General features: G+C 34.8%; 1 long non-coding RNA gene across 3 annotated transcripts in view; it reads right to left on the bottom strand.

The window, feature by feature from the left end:
• The window catches only part of LOC109369774 (uncharacterized), a 187,081-nt gene that overhangs the window by 138,294 nt on the left and 26,713 nt on the right, over nt 1-22,074 (bottom strand). For all 3 annotated transcript variants that reach the window (XR_014886119.1, XR_014886120.1, XR_002119234.3), the window contains exon 2: nt 908-1,005. This is a non-coding gene — a long non-coding RNA (uncharacterized LOC109369774). The remainder of the gene's footprint in view (nt 1-907; nt 1,006-22,074) is intronic.

Genomic DNA, 22,074 nt, shown 5'->3' with positions numbered 1-22,074 from the left:
AACCAGCAGATGCTCCAACACTTGTGTTTGGAGTCTCTTACCAGAAAAGACTCTCAATTCATCTGCCTTGCTTTCTGCTCATTTTTTGCTTCCTGTTGGTTATTCTCCCTGCTTTTCTTATTTCTATAGAAATTACATTAACTTAAGCTGTAATGCTTAAGGTATAAGCTTATGTTAAATAAAGATAAAAAAATAGATATAGCTAAGAACAACGACTCACATCTCGTCGTTGCAAGATCTCCTGGCTGAGAATAATTATAGACTGAACACTCTCCAGTATTAACTTAATACATCATGATACTGAAACATACAAAGAAAGCTTTCTTTATTTTTCACCCAGTGTTAATATCCAGCAATGAAAAGGTCTGTCTAGATAGATAACTATCAGAAGACAAGTGCAGGAGAACCTCAACAAAAACCTGCATGTGTGATACCTGTGGATTTACTACTTGAAAATCTTTTGATCTTTAAAACATTCCACCACACTGGACTGATTTTTTACAACACAGTGATAATATATTTTTTTCTATTTTACTAGCTTGCTTTGATGACCTATTGATTTGCTTAAGTGGATTCCTGAAATATCTGGGGCAAACAGATATGGCACTGAACTTTCTCCAGCAGACAGGATTAAAGCTAAAAGTTCAGAATTGATGTTTCATTCAATAAGATCTGAAATAAAGTGTGTATACCCTTTGACAAATGTATCAGTTCAGTAGAGAGGACTTGGGAGTCCTCTAAGTGATTTTACAAGTTACTGTGTTCCATTAAGGAGCCTGTTATAAAGGTTTATCTGTGCGTCATCTTGAACAACTGGTTACGTCATAGAAAAAATAAAATTAGCAGCAACAAGTTCGAGATCTTTATGTTCACAAAATGCTTAACAAAAATAAATATTTAGACTCACCAATCAAGTAGGACAATGGAGACTATCAGCATCCTTTCAACAAGAATGTTCTTCAGAAAGGAACAGCTGCCATGTGCACACACTCATAGTCAGCATACCTTAAATATTAAGTAGGAAATGTTTCTTAGGCAATTGGGACTTGCCATAGAATGCAGCTTGTTGTATTGCTAACAATATACATATAGTCTTGACTTATATGCCAGAATTAATATGATACAAACACGTGAAGTGTTAGTTCAGTAACACTGAATAACAAAATGTCAATCAGAACTTCAGAATAAATATTTAAAAGATGCAACAGTACTGAATAAAGATGACAAAATACGTATTATATGGAAAATAGCCTCTAACCAGTGGATTACAAAATAAAAGACAGTGTAGCAGGGCCCAAGAAACAACAACATGTTTAGCAGAAAAGTAGCTTACAGATGCTTCTTCATGCAACTGAAATCAATCAGGCTCACAACAATAGAATTCCCTTCAAACAAATTCTGGTTTACTATCAGGTATTTGCATCAGCACAAATTGAAGGAGACATTAATAAACGTTAACAACAGCTCTGAAGTTGAGCTGCAAAAAAAGCAAAGCTTAATCTCAAAGCATAGTTTCCATTATTTTTTTTTTTAATCAAAGAACAATTCAAATAAAACTCAGAATTCAAAATATTTTTAATTACTCCAGCTTATCAAGAATATGACCCCTCCAAAACAACAGTTTTGGAGAAAAACAGAAAAAAAAAGTCAGCCATCACATCCATGTAAAAGGTTTCTTTTTTTACCTAAATGTAAATTTACAACTATTAAAATTAATGAACATGAACAAAACTTTGAATTTTTAAAAGACTTACTATTCCCCAAAAAGGCCAAACTCCAAAAAATCAAGAGAAATTTGTAGGTGTATCACTATTCTGGGTAGGTAAATCACACTGAAGATTTCACGATTTGAAGGGATTTTTAAAATTTGTGTTTATGTATTTCATTTTAAACATGTGATTTTGTTCATCTCTTCCAATACTTTATGTTGAGAGAAAAGAGACTTAAAGGACTCTTTTGTTACCCATGCACTAAAATACCCAAGTGTTCTAAAGTACTACACTGATTAAGAACCATGACAAGCTATTAATTTAACCACTGAGGAAAAAAAAAAAAAATGCTTTAGGGGCATTGTATTCTAAAAACACTGAAAACATGGAAAGGAAGAAGAATTATCATGTGAGGTGCAGGAAGAAGCAATCTAGACATTAGTTCATACAGTTGTGACATGAGTTACATGAGACACGTCCACAATGATCTCTCCTCTCAGGATTACCAGGAAACAGTTGTTCCCAATTTTAGAACACATGGGGTAAGCTTCAGCACTATTCGGCCCATGAGGTTTTCGGTCCAAGACATATTATGAAGACTTCAACCTATTCTTCAACAACAGAAGACAAGCCCCTACTCTTAGGTTACTTCTCTGAAGGAAAAAAAATAAAAGACCCAATCTTCAGCTAGTTGAAGCTCAGGTGTTATTACTTTTTTGTGTGTCAGCATAACAATGACAGAAATTCAACTCAGTGAAGTACTGAACCAGAAACTCAGCAACTCCTGCTGTATCTCTAGTAACTAAACTGCCCTCTTTCAGTTCCAGTAAAATGAGAAAAAATAATCATGACCAATATGCACACAAGTTTCTATTTCCCAACATAAAAATCAATGAGAAAACTCTCATTTACAACTTGTCAGAAGGAGACTTTGTAAGAAGTGGGTGCAATGTCAGATTCACACATAAGCTAACCTTCTCTGTCACTCAAAGAATGCTGTTTGCTATTAGATGTGATGCCATTTCCAAGAATATAACTGGTATGACTGATAGCTCCAGCTATGAAATGTGAACAGAAACATTTCAAAGAGAATTGACAGTCCAGCATTGTAATTCTTGTCTACTAACGTAAAGGGAAAAAAAAAACAATAATTCCATGACAATACACAACTAGAATATCCTGGTGAAAAAGAATACTAGATTTGCAGTCACAGTTTATAAACCCACAAGAACTACCAAGATAACTCTTCTAGCATCTTTTGCGGTGGAGAACATCCATTTTAATAATATTTGTTCCTTTGATTTTTTAATGCACATACCTTTACTGATACAAAAACGTTCTGGTTCTTATTACCTTACTTACTACTCTTCAGTTTACTCAAAATATTGTGGGAGAATAAAATTAAACACTACACACTGCAGTCCTATTTTTCTGTGTAGAATACAAAGCTGCAACTCAACCCACAAAAAAACCATAAGAAAGGGTATAGCAGCCATAGCTCCCCATACACGCACCGAGATGTTTGCTGCATAAAATTAACCTCCTTCAGTTCTTGCAAAAGAGATGTAACTTGCATGAATAAACTGGTGAGACACCAGCACCATCTTGCTCTGAGACAAAACGACACAATCCTTATCTTCATTGTACATTATTACAAAGAATTATTTGCAACACTGATGACTTAGCTTTTGACCTTTTTAAGAAAAAGAAAGTTCCTAAATATCACTAAATATATACTAAAACGTACAACTATAAATAAACTACTAATGAAGAGATGACATAACTGCAAAAAGATTGAAGAGAGATTTAGCTCTTTGCAAACAAAGTAAGACAATGGGAATCTGGCCTTAGATTTTTTCTAGGTAGCATTTTCATATTACATCTGATGCCTCCAGATTTTACAGTATTTAAGAAAGCTTTGTGAGCTGTCATTAGACTAACACACCAGAACTTAACGTCTGCATACTTTATTTGTCAGTTTCTAAGTGCTTATTACCTAACAATTTACCTATGTAGCACATGCAGAGTTCCGTTCCCTGAAACCTTTGTTAACTTAGTTCAGAGGGCTAATACTTTATACATAGTATCATAAAACTCGTGTGATATATCCTGTCTGACATACAGTTATTACGAACACCCATCACACCCCCATCATTAATTAATTTCATTATGCAGCTTTTATGTAAAAAGTCAAAGCCCTAAGGATTCTAGCTTGGAAACTAATGTAGAGATGTGTTCCCACAGCTGTCCACGGTTCCCTTTTCTGAAGGCAGTTCCATATAAACAGAAATTCAGTCCTAATGGCTACTGTATTTCTCTGTTGAATCTTAGGAGTTTAATTTTGATGTACCCCCTGTGAGTTCTGACCTAACTGACCACGGCATAGTCACTCAACTAATAAGGTGTACTTTCTATTCATTATAGTTACACAGGCTTTTGCAGCTCATTTTGAAAACTCTTCCTTAAAAAGAATTATCTCTAACTGCTGTATTCCAAAAAAAGCCATTATAAGAAACACCATTACTACACATAAGTGCTCTGATTTATCTGTAATATAGTTATTTAAAAAAGCAATTACTTGAGCTGTAACAATTACAAGAATTAACAGAGAGAACTGAAATATCCAAGACGTTAGTGAGACAAAGGTCTCTAGCATCTGCTTGCTATAACAATATTAAAATAGAGTCAGTTTTAGAAGTTCACTGCACTCCTTTATTCTGTTTGATTCCCACCAGCACAGCTTGTAGTTCTCTTAGCAGAGAATTTCTGTTTATTTACTCTGTTGCATCAGTTACCATAACGGCCTGAAGAACAGATCAAAACACTCAGGTTATGAGAGAGACTTTGATGTATTGTCTATACAATAATTCTGAACATGAGCACCATCCTTACTTCATATCAGTATAGATAAATCAGACACTTTGGGGCTAGATTGTTGCTTTCTGAAATGATTTGCATACGCAGCAACATACAGTGCGTGCAGCTCCCAAGCAGCAGTACAAGGAAGGAAACGTGCACAGAGAACAATTTCATCAGGAATCTCTTACTGCTTTGAGTGTCTGCATATTGCTCAGATGGAACACATTGAATGGTGTCAAGCAGGGCAAGATTTTCCCGATTCCCTCTGTTGATTCTCAGGTTGAGTTATATAATTAAATGAGCCCACAGCACTAGCTTGGCTCTCCCACTTGCAAACCAATGACAGTCCTTAAGAGAAGAATATATAATTTCTTACACCATGGCATAGATGCTTACAAGAGTGGCATTGGTTTTTTAAGATTATTAAACATATCAAATGCTCTCCATCTCAAAATGTTTCCAATTTATTTTCTATCATAATTAAAAATCCTCAATCACTAAACTAAGACAACACTACTCAGGAAAAAAGGAGAAGGGTGAATAAAAACAGGCAAAGTCCTTTCAGAATAGGAATTTATCAGAAATCCTCTCCTATAAAATCTGTTAACTTACCACTACTATAAATGTCCTCAAGGAGCTGGATTGGACTGACAGTAACTAGACAATCACTCATCTCTCTGTTACCTTCAACGTCAGTGGAAGGTTATCAAGCTCCCTGACGTAAGCAGATGTCATCATATTTTAATCTGATATTCTGTAAGTGTTCTTTAATATTCAAGTCAAACTCAGTGTTTCCACTAATGCTTCCTTAGTAGATTTAAAATACTTGGGAAAAAAAAAAAAAAAACAGCGCACAAAAAGTTCATGAAATTAACTAATAATCATCAGTTCCATATGAACTTTAACAAGACACCTACAAACACTATACTCAAAATGGTTTTGGTAAAGGAAAGAGACAAACAATATTCTGACTTGTTTATATGCATTAGGGTCTAATGTGTAAGGAAAACTACACTGTTACTTCTAGTTGCATTGCACCACTTCTCTTAGTGATGAGGTACAGAAGAATTCAAGGAGAGAATCTTTCCTACCAGGAAAAGACTTCAGAACACAGCTGAATGTAACATTAGCAAATTTCCCAATGTAAGATGCTTACAGATGACCTACAGTGACACTGAGTTCGTAAAAATGTTTTCATTTATATTGTTGCCTGCTCACAAAGTAACTTTTCTATTTTTCACTGCAATACAAAGAAATAATAGAATCGTTTACTGCAACTAAAAATTCAAAGAACTGCCATCACATATGTACAAAGCTATGATTTATTCTGATTATTGTACAGGTGTTACAGACATTAGTTCCATTTTACTTTTCTACTTACCTTTACTGAGAACTGTGGCATATGTGATTCAGTAGAAACAGCCTAAGAGAAGTGCTTACAAGAGCAAAATGTGTCAGAAAAGTGAAATTACCCTTCCATCATGATGTCAAAGAAAGCTGTTGATGCTTATTATCTGCCTATCCTCCCAAATCCCACTGCAAATATATGTGAATTTATTGCTTTATAAGAACATTCAATTTATAAAAGATTGCAAGCCTTTTTCATTCTCATTTTAAATTTTAAGAACAGCTTAAGAAGGCTACAGAGCCTAACCTCTTTAATGTTTCTGTGAAAATTTAAACAGTTACTGGTAGGCCTTGGAGTTACCCAAAGCCATGCAAAGTTACCTAAGGAGGCCTGGTCCATAAGGATCAAATAGCATCAGCACTAACGAGGAATGATCACTTCTTCCAAATTCTCAATGCATAATGCATCTCCCATTGCAGATGGATTTCCCATTAAGGATGCAAAGCTACAAGAACTTGCTTACTAACAAAATCTACTTACTACTGGATTAGTCCTATGCCTGACAACTAGAAAATAACAAGGTGAAGCTCACAAAGCTATATTAGTTTTAATAGGTTTTAATTAAATCATGAATGTTATACGCATATTCCAATTATTTTATGAAGTCATATTACTTTTCTGTCTGCACTCCTGTCTCAGATTCCTTCATTTATAATAAAGCTACTACCTATCCTTTTTTATGATTGACTAAGTATATTAAAACTCTAGCATTTTTTTTTTTTTTTTTTATATTCCTTGCTTCTGGTCTTAGACAAAAGAATTTTGATATTTGAGAGACCTGGAGGTAAAACATGAATTATAACTTCTGGGACATAAAGGTCCCCACCCAACATCCACAAAAGAAACTAACAGAAACCAACACACAAGATATACAGAACTGATACACTTCTAAACTATCAGAACACGACAAAACCATTAACTTGCAAAATCCTTACAGAGTTATAGTCAATGTAATCAGGTTGAAATAGCTTGTATTGTTGGCTTGTCAATAACAATTTAGATCACCCTCTGGTTCTTATTTATTTTTTTTATCATTGATTCTGCATCTTTCGTACAGCTAAATTCCTCCTAAAATGACAAGGCCTTGAGGATTTACAGACATTTCTCTAACTGTAACAAATTGCTATTCTTGTTAGGGTTCCAGCTACAATCCCCATTGGAAAAATGTTATGAAAAAGATACCATCAAAGTGATCCCTGGCTGCTGATGCAGAAACGAACAGAAGTTGTTTTCAGTTAAAATCAAAAGATGCACAAATTGAGGTAGAGTGAGGGGATTTATTAAGTTAGTCACATCTCAGAAAAAGAAAAATTAACTTTAAAAGAAGTAATGCACTTCAAAAGTTTTAAAAGTCTAAATCCTTCGTTTAATAGCACAGCTAAGAATCCTTACTTATTCATTAAAAACGTACAATCTGGATCATGCTAAAAACAATACTCAGCTGTTTTCTTCAGAGGTGGAGTCACATGGAATCATAAGATAGTCTTCATATTCTAAAATGACTTCTCCTCCCAAACTCTCCTGGCCACTGCACACTGTTTACATTTCTTTAATACACTATATATTGCCAAATGAGCATTGGTGGTCCTGCACGCATGAGGAAGAGGCATGACCAGCTCACACCCTTAGACAATGTTTAAACTCTAAAAAATTATCGCCAGTTAGGCAATTATTTGCCTCTGTCTTGAAATATTTAGAAAGAGTTGTTGTTGGGAAGAGGATTTGAGGTTTTTTACTTTGACAAACACATCAAAACTCCATTGGGTGAGACTGAGTTAACTGAGACCCGTTGCCCTGATCAGAACTTTGGTAGAGGAAATTCAAACAGAAGAGAAGCAATGAAGACAGCTCCAAAGGGATACACCTGGGACAATTACTACAAGTATCCTCATCAAACAGAATTAGGTAATCTATCATAATATCTTTAAAATTAAAATGAAAGAGTGAGTCACTTATTACTGACCAGATTAGAAAAGGAGCAACAGATGTGAACACCAAGGCCAAAACCTTTATTTTTTTAATAAGGGACTTAAATGAAGACATGGCAGAGCAGTTAGTCAGGAAGATGTTGCTAACAACAGCATTTTGTATTGAACTGAAGACAGCCAACGTACAGGGAAAAATGATGCGAGAATAGACTACTGCTGTTAAGGGTGGAAATGATCAGATAACAAATGAGAGCTGGGACAAGCAAGAAGAAACTGAATTCCAAGTGAAGATCAGGAAGGCTTAGACAGTGCGTGTGAAGGTTTAAACAAGGCTATGTAAAAGCTGAGGCAGTCTGAAGAACTTGAAGGCAAGCAAGGCAGTAATAGCTACTGCAGAGCTCAAGCAGAGGGGACTGGTGAAAGAAAAGCCTGTAAGAACAAAATATAAGTAGAAAATAATGAAGAGATTGGTGAACTTTGAACAGATTTTGCTATGAAGGTCTGATCCAGTACACACACAGATGGTCTCACCGTCTCCCTTGTTCTGGTATCTTCTTGACTACACCGTTCAGAATTTAAAACTTTTCTCCAAGATGCCACCTATGACAGAATGCACCATCACATATCTACCTGAATTTTCATCCTTCATTAGCTTGCAGTTGTGAGGTAGAATGCTAATAGTAAATACCAACACTAAAGATTTGTGCTCCTCAAAAATTTCTAAGTCAGAAATCAACAAGACTGGAGTTCTATATGTAAGGAATGCTACTGTGCATCACCTCCTTACAACAAATTTCAAGCTTCACCGCTTAACATCAGTACCTAGGACAAGCTACCAGTTTGTTTAGGAAACCTCAAAATGTATAGTCATTAATAGGGTGTCCTGAATCCTTCAGAACAGCCTGTAAAAAATCTAGTCTGATAAAATATTACCTTAATCTTCCATAATTCTTACAAATTTGCAAAAACTTTCTACTATGAAATAGGGGAAAAGCTCAGAAATTCAGTTTAAATTTTCCCAACAGCATTCAAAATTTCAGCCAAGTTTTTTTTATGCTGGACAATATAAAACAAAAACCTTGCCATTTACAGAAATTAATTTGATAGTGATATAAAAAACCTGACTTATGAGGTTTAAGGCTGCATAAAAGTTCTATTAAATTGGGATGAAAGGCAAGTATAATACATTAAATAATAAAATTTAAAGATGATAAAGCCATTGGCTACATAAAAGTGGAAAGAAAAATCAATCACTGGTTAATAAATAGATTTGCTTAAATAAGATATTATGTAGAGCATACAGAGCCACTTGATAACGTTTTAATGATTTTCCGTTTAATAGCTCCTCTAAAGAGTAACCACACATGTATTTCCTACATCGAAGAGTACCCTCCTGTGTTGAAAAGGAGTTACTCTTGTTAGGCTGAGCAACGCGATTTCTTCCCTTATCACATTTTTAAAATTAGAGATTATTTATTGCTGCAATTTATTCTGGTCAGACATTGCAATTACTGTAATAAAGATAACAGGTTATAGTTAGATTAAATTAATTACTAAAACATATCTTGTATTAATAGATTAAAAGTATTTTAAAAAGGAATGTCAGCTGCTACCTTTTAACAGCAAATTCTTAAGATGGTTATTATATCAACAGGACCACATAGAGGTAACTTTGCGTGTGTACTAGAAGTAAATTACAAATTTCACTGAAATAAATCATACATAACATAGGAGTTCTTTCAGCTGAGGCTGAAAAGAGGTTGATACATTTGACAGCCCTGTATGCCTCCACTCTGGTCTACAGTTACCAAGAACAGTTTGGAACATTCACATTCTATCTGTGAAAAGACGTTTTAATTGAAAAATCATTTGCCCATAAAATTATCATCATCAACTTACATTCTAAAAAGGGACTGCAATTATGGCTATAAAACCATTTGTAAGTAGATTCATTTTACTACTAAATCACTTTCCATTATGCTGTGAATACAATGATTAAAACAGGTTAGCATTCTCTTGGCAAAATAATTACGTTGTTATGCATTTCGGCCATACTGATATGTATATTAGTTAGTCCATTTATCTTGGTGACAGAACTTCTATACTGAATGGACAGAATATGTTTTATTTGCCTGACGCAATTCATTATGTGCACAACATACATTCAGATTTAGTTTTCGTAATTAGGATAGCTTTACCTATTTAGTTAGCTCTCTTGTAGAATAAATACAATTCTGTGTATAAACAGCAGTCAAAATCTGTAAGAGTTCAAGAAGAAGTAAAGGTACGTAGTACAAGTAAATCACCTATGCAGAGCTTGTATGGTTAAATCAGGGGATGCTGACACAGTGTGAGTTGGTGCACTGGTCTTAGAGACTAAATTACTCGTAATTAGAAAATAAAAAATAGAAAAAGAAAAATGCAGTTCAAAATTGAGAGTTAATGGCCAGTGTTTCAAAGCATTAAAAAACAATCTCAGTGAAACCTTAATATTTGGTTTGCTCACCATGGTGAGCAATACTGACCACATAAATTGCTCCCAAACAAGGAGTGAGAAAGTCATGTATAGGTGAATCACAACCCACAGAAATTAGGCTCAAGAGCTTTCTTTTCTCAACGCAGAGAATACAAAACAAACCAATGGACAGTGCCTCACAGAACATCCCATGGAAGTTTCACCTATGTCTTGGAACAGCTCATTCTCACATTGTGAATTGGGCTCAGCATCCATCTCTTTGCAATTGGTTATCTGCATACGCATGCCTACTTGAAAATATATGGCCAACTTAGCATATTTTTATTTGATTATTAATCATTTTTATATGAAGGAATTGTGCTCCATTCCTGTTCAATGTAAAAATCTTTTCAACTGCTTTTATTCCACAACTGTACAGCCTTCAGAAACACACAGCAGTATTACAGCTCTCCAAACACACTCCATTCTCATTAAATGACTGATCTAAAACTAGCCAACCAAAACACATAGAATAACACATAGAATACAAAATGTTTTACTGCTAACATAGAACTCAAAACAAATTGCAATTATATCTCAGGTTTGAATGCCTCTCAGGATCACGTCCTCTGATGGGCTTTACGTAATATTGATGATGCACTCTTATTTGTTCTCTCTCTTTTTTTTTTTTTTTTTTTAATCTAATGACAAATATTCAGCCCATGAAAAACAAACAGCTGTGATCTGTATAATTTTTGAATATAACTGCAGTTCCTTCCAACTGGAAACAGAAGCCTGGCAGTAACAGAGCATGATAGCTCTACCACATTTCTAGAGCACATTTGTGCATCCACTCTTCAAAAATAATTATAACAAAACTAATAACAACTAGAAAAATTAAGTAATTTCTTTAGTAGCACCAGACTATTACTACTGCAATCAATAATTCATATAAATAACTATACACTTATGAATTCCTACAGTATTCTAGAAGTAGCAATCTAAAAGCAGTGAAATTTCTAATACTGGAATAAATAGATCTCATTTAAAAATGTCAGAGTATTTTAAAGGATATCGTCTGAAGCCAAGTAATACATATTATATGTAAAATAAACGGTGTAATGGTCTTTATAAAGTGATTGAAGATAAAATATATACATTATCTTGCATATAAAGAGTTTGACCAGGTAGGTATTATATCTAGTTATTCTATTCTATTCTTTGGTACTACCTGAACTGCTCTTTCCTTAGATCCAACAAAATACACCTAACTTAGGACATGCAATTAAGCATAATAGAGAATACCCACTCATAAGTTACATCAAATCTCCAGCTTAAAGCAAGTAGGTTATATACAAGAATCCCTTTTGCTTGGCTGGTATTTGCAGTCGACACATCAAATGTGGATTCAGCAGAAGCAGTGAAAGTAGTGATGCTGCATAGCTTCAACACTAATACTATTGAAGACAAACTCCATTGTTGCTTGTTTTCTCAACAATATGCAAAATCAAAGCGATAAACTTCACATCTTCCAGCTGAAACCAGTAAGCCAGATTAGAAATAGCACAGTTTTGTGTTCCTCTACAAACAAAGCCAGTACACTCATCTCGTAGTCTATCAGGGACTTAAACATGAACCACAACTTGGAACAGGGGAATATTTTGTTGCTGTTTCTTTGCTTTTAAATACACAACCCTCCAAATAATAACACTCTGAACACTATTTAACCAACACTCTAATTGATCAAGGAGACTAAAAATGAAGACAACACTCGGAAACTGAAAAGAAAAAAAAAAATAGAGAATCTGAGAACAACATGCTTTATCCCAGTCCCTAGAAAGAAACTAGCACAGGTCATGAGCATCACAAAAGTACTTCACACATGACATTTAAAACCACCTATTTCATTCCAGAATAAACAGAGGAAACTGAAATGTCTGGATAGTACTGTAAAAATAGTCAGTAGGATCTTCAGTCATCTAAAATATTTTTGAAAAATCCTCTGTATTTCACTGACTTTTGATCAGGTGCCTACTCATAGGTGGCCATTTGAATAGCTAAATAGCTAGCAGAAATTGTGCTCCAAGAAAGATTTCTGTCTGTATTTTCTAACAGCCTGCATGAGAATTCCCTCAAAACCTAACAAGGCATCCATACCTTGCCAGAACAAATAGAAACATCTTGTAATGTTTCTATAAAGCACTCTAAGCTGTTTTATGGTCTCTCTACAAAGCCCACCTCTACAAAACCTAGTGCATTTCTTCTAACCATTTTCAGTGCAGCTCAGTGCATTCGTCATTACCTCACAATGTTTTTGCCTAACAGCCATTTGTGAAAAATTTGAAGCCTCTGTAGCATATCCTGCATAAAAAATGTCATTCGTTGAATGATTTAAGCAATGGAAGATGATACTGCTCACTTCAGTGCTTCATAGTACAGAGATATTCTACTAGTAATAATGTTGAAAGACTGCTTTTCTCATGCAATTTAGGGGTCAAGCTTCCAGATGCTGAAGACAGCCAAGCATACTGCTTTAAGACAGCTTAACATACAATAAATTGTGACATCTCCATAGTTAACTCTTATGGGCTCTACCTCCCCTATGTTTTGTTACATATAACACAGAACTTAATTACATTAATATTCTCATTTCTATCTGATACCTGTAAAATATCACTCAAATAGTGCTTTAAATCTACAGTTTGTCTTGGTAGTGATTAGGAATAGAACAACAAAAGGGATGCCTTGAGTTTATTTAGTGAAATCCTTGTGATGTTAATGAAGGAAATACAAGTCCCACACCTTCATGGCAGAAGTTGTCATTTGAAAACTATTAATATACCTGTAGGATCACAGTGATAATGAAAAAAAATACAACATGAGTGATTTGATTGCTGTATCACATATTCCCTTAACAGCCCTGCCACACAAAACTAAGATGGAAACATTTTCAGATAGTTTCTCATGGTTTCTAACTTTGTCTAGAATGTTTAACACAGGAGAAGTAGATAGCTAACACCATGCAAAGCAAATAACAAAAACCAAGTGCTACCTGGAAAAGGACAGGTAATACAATTTGTTGGGGCTGAGGAAGGGGAAGAAGAAAGTGCAGTGAAAACAAACTGGAACAGAGCAAGTTCCATATAAACATGAGGAAAAACTTTACTTAGTGACAGGGCACTTGAACAGGCTGCCCAGAGGTGGGAGTGCATTCTCTGGAGATATTCAAAGCTCACCTAGTCAGCTTTCTGCATAACCTACTGTAGGGAACTTGCTTCAGCAGAGGGTTAGATCTCCAAAAGTCTCTTCCAACCCCTACAATTCTGTGATTCTGTGACTTTAGCAATTCCAGTCTATTGGAATTCCTCCTATGTTCTTAAATTATATTTCTAGCACTCCCTTTATAAGAACTTTAACTTAATATGTAGATATTTGCAGATAAGATATTTGTAATTGTAATTATAAATGTATATATTGTGTAATCACAGATACAATGCATGCTCTGCAAGAAATTTGTTTTATTTAAATAATTGGGTGGAGCGAGGAATCACACCATGCCCTTGAACAAGGAAAAAAAATAAAAAGAGAAAAGAAATAGAGCATGGATTACTTTCAGATAGGTGCTCAAAAGCCAAGCTAAAAACTCTCTACAAAAATGATTTGGAGCTTATTCATTCAATCAGTTATTTAATTATGAATAATACAAACAGTGTTCGAGCACAAGAGAAAAAACACAAAATGCACTTGGAGGCCTTAAAGGGTAAATACAATTATACGCTATAATAAAAGCTAACATCTTTTCAGCCAGTGGTTCAGAGCACTCAGATACGCTTTGGGAGAAGCATAAACAATGCAAAAAACCTATAATTGCAATGTCAGTCATGGTGTCCATACAGAATACCAAGTACAAAATCATATCATACTTCATTTGTATCCATGGTTCCCAGGCAAAATAAAAAATACAAAGCTAATAGCAGAAGCACAGTGTCCTCTACTGGGGAAAATTACTTCAACGTCTTACCTGAGCATAAGAAAAAAAAATCTGTTATTCTCATAGTCAAAACTGAGGTAGACCAATCCATCATTGTTACAAAAGTCCCATTTTTCACAACCTACATAAAAATAGTAGCAGACAGAAGACCATCTCAGAGACATTGCTTCAGTGACTTCTAACAATTCAGACTTGATTAATAGCTCCATAGCTGTTACTTACATAACTCACCAGAAGCGATCTTAAAATACTTTACTTTTTCATGAACACTGTCGTTATTGAAAATGACTGACTGAATCATTCGTCAAAGCTAACTAAAAGGGTTCTGAGCAACAAGTAATTACTATCTTTTTCTCTTTTTTCCAAATTCAGAACTTCAATATAAAGTTTGCCATCTGTAAATTCAAAATGGAACAAGAACCACAGCATAAGTCAATTGCTCTCTTTGATAACTGGATGTGATCAATTCATCTAAATTCCTCAAGAAGCTGCAGCTTTCTCTTCTAAGACAGCCTCCACCTGCAAAATATCTCATAGTAACAGTCATCAGCACAAGGGAGTAAACTTGAAAACTGGATAGAGCCAGCAATTAAAAGATAAAGATCCCAACTTAAATAGCAAATACAGCATTTGAAGGGAAAAAGGGAACAAATGAATAGAAAAATAATTAACGAAAACATCAACACCTGTTCCCACACAACAAACAACAGTTTTTATATATAAATGCCCCATAAACATTGTTGCTAGACTTTAAGACAAGATGAATAAGAAATCTTTTTCAGACAGCAATTACCTTTTTTGCACAAAAATATCCCTTTATATTTAAATCAGCTGAAAGAGTTATGTTTTGCTTATTTAACCAATGTATCATAGGAGAAACCTCAGAGTAGTGGTATAACAAGGTGAAATTAGTTGTCTTTCATGGACAAAATATATCCCTGCGTACCAAATGCTTACAATCAATGTGAGTTATCTTAGTTTTAGTTTGCACTACTAGAAGCCACAACACACACTAGTAGGAAAACCTTAATACATGCCCGTAGAGTTAGAGAACAGAACATAACTCGTGTCGATCTGACACCTTACAGAGGGGATCCATGGCTACATACATGTTACAAGCAGACTAAACGAAAAATGGGCAAGAGAAACTTCTCTTCAAATCTCATTGGCAGTGCTTAACACGTTCAACAACAGTGAAGAACTATGAAATTTTTGAACATCCAATGAATTTATTTGATAAATCTCCCCGGCCAATCACTACTATTCCAGCTCTCTCATTGTGTTTGGATGTGGAAACTAAAACAGAGGTGGTTGCTGATAAATCAATACATCAGAATTTCATCTTTTAAACCAATCCAGTTTATGTATCTGTATATAAACAATAACTGAAGCTAAAAACTTTCAGTAGTAGTGTGATTTGGAATTGCTGACCATTCAACCAGTGATCATCATCTTTTCCATTTCTTTAATTCACATGGATACTGTTCATAGCACCACTCAAAATACTCTTGGTTTCAGCTTTATGGCACAGTAATAGCTTACTACCTTCATTTTTTCACTTGAGAAATGATTAACTTCCGAATCTGTTGTAATGCATACGAGATTTTCATGGACAGGTTCTTTTTAAGCATCATTTCAAATTAATTCTGCTGTGCATTATGCATAGTCAGTACCATACAAAGGGAAGGCTCTGTTCTCATAATCAAGAGAAAATTCAAAGGCAGATACAATTACCTGTTAGAAGTCCAGGCTGCTCTTAATGAATTGAAATTTTTAATAACACCACTGGAAAGAGAAATGGACCCATCTCACCTTTACCTCTCCAATGGTACAGAGACAAACGTTTAAAATGCTTCAGAATGCTTAGTTTGTATCTTACAGCTAAAGATAGTAAAAGTACACCTCCTTTCTTCTGAGTTCACTGACTTTTCTAACCCTCAAAACACATCCTATGTTTGTTTTCAATCATGCTTATATCTGCATCAGAAAAACTTACATGAAAACAAAGCACTTCTGGTAGGTACTTGATGCCCATAGAAGAAAGTATGCTAGCAGTACACACAACAAAGCACATATTAACTTGCAATAATAGTTGGTTCCTACTAGCATTTCACTTATACACTGATTTCTTTTAAAAGCCAACAACCTTGAAAATTTTTCTTTTCTTATCTTGCACAGGACCTTTGCACCCATCTCTGCTATTACTCATCAGAGAATTCCAGGGTGGTCTAGCAGCAGAATAATGCCTTTGTTCCATATGATATTCTTGTAGCAATGTTCAGCTCACTAAAAATGTCACAAAAACATGCCAACACATCTTTAATGCCACATTATCATAAGCCAAAGTCTAGAACTACCTTTAATTGTTCAGTTAGTTCATCAGTATATTAATTTTCTGGAAAGAATAGTGGAGAGTTAAGAGAACCACACTGGATGGTAAACACTGATGATAAACACAGTTGCTGTTTCAGCTGCAGCGTACTCCATAGATGTTTTATGTTTCCTAGTCTACCAATGAAGTAGGAGCGTCATCATTCCTGTCTGCTGGTAAAGCTTTGGAAAAGCTACCACAGTCACTTAGTTGAAGTCAAAGCACTGTCAGAATAATCCCTTAAGTCTGCTTTCTGAAAGTAAATAAATGATTTTCCATCTTTGTTTGCCCTGTCACAAAAGATAACGGAACACATTCATTTAACATTTGTCACTGAAGCACATTATCCCTCCAGGAGTAATCTGTGAGAGTAGCACAGACCTAGTGTTTCAAATTAACCAGAAATAGGATTAATCATGCAAGAAATAGAAGTAAAATGTAATCTTTCACATTAAAGTTAGAGCAATAGAAAAGTATAAGTGCATTTCCTAGCTACCATTTCTGTTGCCATCTAAAGCTTGATTTTAACAGTTGAATTTTTAATTTCTCAGCCATTATGTGTTACAGGACAAATTTTACTGTATGCTGATCTGAACGACTTCAGAGTAGAACATGGGGAGAGTGGACCACAGAGTGCCAGGGGGCAGTGGACAGAGGTAGGCAGGACAACTGGAGCAGCGTTTCTGATGGTAATGAAAACACCTTCTGACCAGTTTGGCAGAACTACTCGTTGATATGAGGAAGGACAGAAATCGACCAGCCAAATTCCAAGAAAAACCTTTACATAACTGGTAGATGAGAGTCAAAAATCAGTATTATCACTCTGTAAAGCGCAGACAAAAATGCATTTCTTCCATTCAGATCTTTTTCAATCCCTATTTTTATGTTTTACAATGTGCATAGTAGTACCATGGTATGTATAGACATTTTAGGGGTGCATACTGAATTATTTTATGTTTTTAATAATGAGATGTGCAAATGAAAAAGGATTTGGTAACCACTGCACTAGGCAGTCACATAACCAGTATGATTCAACCTGAGCGCACTCTAATGCAAGTTCATAATCTGTTCATTATGAAGTAAAAGAGTAGAGATGAATTTTGAAGTACACTCAGCTATACAGTGGTCTACAAGCATATTAAGATTCAAAAAAGAATTTCTAAATAAAGTTCCAGTTATAAGAAGGCATGCAGAAGATTTTTGTGGATTTAGTAAATTCTTCATGGATGCTGCAAAATTTAGGACAACAAAAACCTTACTCTAAACTTAGACAGCTTAGTTATCCAAATAAAACATCCCACCAGCAGGTGGTAAAAGAATCCAAAGCATTTTCAAGGAGGCACAGCTTAATGTCAAAAATGTTAAGTATAGGCTAAACTTGCCTTTCTCCATAAACCTTCCTACTAGGTCTGTTAAAATGAAAGGCATGGCAGATTGCTCCACAAAATTTCTAAGGCTATTCTATTTAATGCTAACCTTGCAAACATTTAGCATAGCAAACTCCAGTAGCAAATTCAGCAGAAACTCTGAAAGAAGAACCAGAAGAGACCGTAAAAATCATACACATTACTCTGCTGTGTGATGCAAATTTCAATTGTTAGTTAATTATGAGACAATACAACATGGATCTACCGGTCTGAATCAAAGTACACTTTACAGCAGGTCACAAAACAACAGTTATATTCCCACCTTTAAAAGGAACTTCAGTTTAAAAAAAGCAAAAAAGAATACTGAACAAGATCCAAACTCGGATTTGTAAACTATTAAAAAGAAAGAGCAATGAGCGTAAACCTCTCTAGACTGAAGAAGAGATGTGAATCTTTGAAAATTAATCAACCAGTTATTGAAGCCAGTGGAAATTGCTTTTTCTTAAGTGCAACAAATTTTTAAGATTCAAAAAAAAAAAAAACAACCACAACTGAAACATGCAATGTCTTCCTCGTGTCTTCACTGTGACATTTCTACTGTGTTTAATCAAAACATTTTAACGATGGAGTTAAATCAAAAGTAACATTAACCATATTACTATAGTCTCCTCTTTCTCACATACCAAAGATAGTATTAGGTGCAGACAAAAGACAGAAATAAAAATGAACAGGGTGGTTTTAAGTGCCTTTCCTTACCCATTTCCACTTTTTTCTTAATTAAACCACCAAAACTCCCTTGCAGAAAACACACACTGCTCAGTTTTTAAACTATGTGACTGCAGCATTATTAGTCAGTTCAGTTGCCTCGCAATGCCCCTGCAGCATGTTTTATACTATAAAACGTTTACTTTTTCTTTCTAATATCCAAGTTCTGAGCCTTCATTACTGTTCACAGCTACATTGTAATTTTTTAAAAATTTATTAATGATGTCATTACAATGCTTAATAGGCCATCTCAGGTAGAACTCCAAGAATATACACACAAAATTATGTTTAATTTGTCAAGAGGGAAATCTTAATGGAGAGATGAAAACAAAATATGCATCTGAAATGAAGACCAAAGGCAGGAGATTCAGAGAGAGATAAGCATCTGAAGAGAGAACAGATGTTACTGATTCCTCACTCAAACAGCAAAGCCACTTTCATTAGTAATTAGAGCAGTTTCCTTTATCATATGCTTCGTCAGACAACAAAATTGATCTGTCCTTCCTGTATTTTTTTCAAGTAACTTTTTCACCGTTAAGAAGGTCAAGAGTGTCTTCCTACTCCAAATGGAACCATTTGGATTCAATTTTAAAGATTATGGAAAAGTCTTGTTTTGATCAATCACAAACACAAAGTTAGGAACTGATGCATTGCAGTAAGTCTTGCAGAATGTTTCTCAGATTAGTAAACATGCACACCAGCCCCAAGATAGCTTTTTGGGGAGGAACTTACAAGCAAAGTCTAATTCATAACTTGTGTGTCGCATCATTTAAGACATGAACTTCAGCATTTTATATAGTAAAAATCTGCTTAGTGACATTACTGCTCATTATCTTGCATCTCTCACTTTGTCTTCAACCTAAGGTCAAGTAAACTATGCCAATCAGCATTTTCTGAGAGCATGTGCGTTTCTGCATGTATTCACATCTGTCCACTCACACCCCTGAAATCTCTGTACTTATCTGCCAAGTTCAATCACTGACAGCTGGATTGGCATCTCAAAGTTAATTACATTTTTAGAAGTTCTATTAAAGCCTGTATTATAAAGCCAACTCATTTCATATACCAGAAAATGGATTATAAACATCCCAATCACAGTAAAAACTTTGATTCGCCTTTTTAGATATGAGAATCCAACCAGATTGGAAACCAAGGCTTATTACTTCCACCACTTTCAAAATTAATTGCTTGTGGTAAAGTTTGTACTTGTTATTATTTAATGAGAAATGATGCAAATCAAAAGTGGTAATTATTATTAACCAAGACAATTTAAAACAAGTCAACAAAAAAGCAACTAAATCCATAGATAAGCAAGGGAAATAGAAAATGGCTCAAAGATGACCGGAGTTTTTTATAAGAAAAGAGCATCAAGGAAAAATAAGCAGTCAAAATAGAGAAAAAAAGAGTAATCAATTTTCCAATTGCAAACTTAGAAAAAGATTAAAAAGAAACATCTCTTCAATACTGAATATTTTGTATTCAAACATTAATTTCAAAAATACATGGAATTTCAATGAGGAAAGATGTAGTTCAAGGGAAAACAATTTAAGACTTCTAAAGGACAAAATGACTTTGTGAATGCAACAAATACTGATGAAAAAGTTTTGGTGAAATCTCAGCCTTCCCCCACACACCAGAGAATGGGAATAGCCATTAGTCTGCACACTGATACAAGCAGCCATCGTTTCTCAACAATTAATTTCCTTTTTTAGTAATAATGAATTGATGTAATCTGACAAGATAATCTTTCTATACACTTGCAGTGGTAAGACTTACTCTGAAGAACTGTCCAGTCACACTCAATTTCAAAAAAAGAAATCTTTCATGACATCTGTCTGCAGACTACTCAAATTACATGTTCCCAGTGTACCATTTTACACTAGCTGTAGTTTTAGGGTTTGACATTTGATGACAAAGGGGCATTAAATGTCACCTCTTGCTGAAATACCATCGTGTCTTGTGAGGTCTTCCATATCATCCTAGAGTTTGATCAACTTCTTACTAATTTCAGATAGAACAGAAAGTTTGCATCTGTTTGTAGAAATGGTCTTTGAGTACGTGATATAATTTTATCTTAAGTTTTAGAAAGTTTTAAACAAAAATTATTCTATAGCTTCAGCCTTCGGGCTTAATCAAATCACACTTGAATGAAAACAAGACACTCCAAGGTGTGAATAATATTGGAACTAGCTCCTTCATCTGAAAAAACTAAAGGAATGCTACTGTTCAGATACAACTCCAGTTTATAAATAAGCTTGGCAGTTCCTAGCAGAGGTGACATTGCCAGAAGAATTGTGTCATGCTCTTCAAATTGTTCCTGCGCAGTCTTGTCAGCATGTGATTGCTTTACAGCAACAATCTGAGAGATCAGAGAGCACTTCTGTCTGGATCTACCATTTCCGCCTTTGGCTTCTATATTAGGATGATTTTCTAAATAGCAGTTCTGGTTCCCTCAGAGATCCTGATAAAAATTAACCTTCAGCTTTCAAATTATTTACAGACCACTCTTGGCTTTCCCAGCCTCAGAAAGGCAACACATTCTTCTCAGAACTGACATACTCAACCCTATCCATAAAGATGATCACAATGCCCAAACATCTCCTTAAAAATGAAAAACAGGTGCAGTACATCACTATTCAGTTAGCTGAAAACAGTTAAACTAATATTCTGACACTGATATCGAAGGCTCAGTTTCCATAGGAACAGCTATAACATAAGTTCAAGTCTGTGAACAGGTACACTGTCCTTTCAGAAGAGTTTATAAAGGAAGTATCTCTTGACATTTCCATTGTTTGAATAAATTACTACAAGACAAGGGCTTTTGAGAGGTTGCTGATTAAAGTGCCCTTTATTGTTAAAAGTGTAATTAAGTAATACTTGAATTTATAATTCTCTTCAGGGAGTCCCCACTCTAAAGAAATTAGAAAATGGTTCAGCCTCAAAGTCATCTAGTTAATAATAGTTTTCAATTATCACAGCTAGCCTGTGTAGCATTCACATTTGCAAGGTTTCACTTTATTTTAAGAAATTAAAGTGCAAATCCAATCACCAAATTCTCCTGTTACGCATTGTCCAAAGTCTATTAAGCAAAATATAATCTTAAAACAGCACAGATTTATAAGTAGCCTGCTGTTTGGAACAGCCTGTTCTCGATTACATATATTTAGCTAACTAATTAGCACTCACTTCTGGTTCCACAGATCCTAAAATGTTTACATTTT

The sequence above is a fragment of the Meleagris gallopavo genome, chromosome 13, assembly GCF_905368555.1.
Source record: "Meleagris gallopavo chromosome 13, MGAL_WU_HG_1.1, whole genome shotgun sequence".
Lineage (NCBI taxonomy): Eukaryota > Metazoa > Chordata > Aves > Galliformes > Phasianidae > Meleagris > Meleagris gallopavo.
The sequence above is the reverse complement of the archived record's forward strand: the minus strand, read 5'-3'. Positions and strand labels throughout refer to the sequence as shown.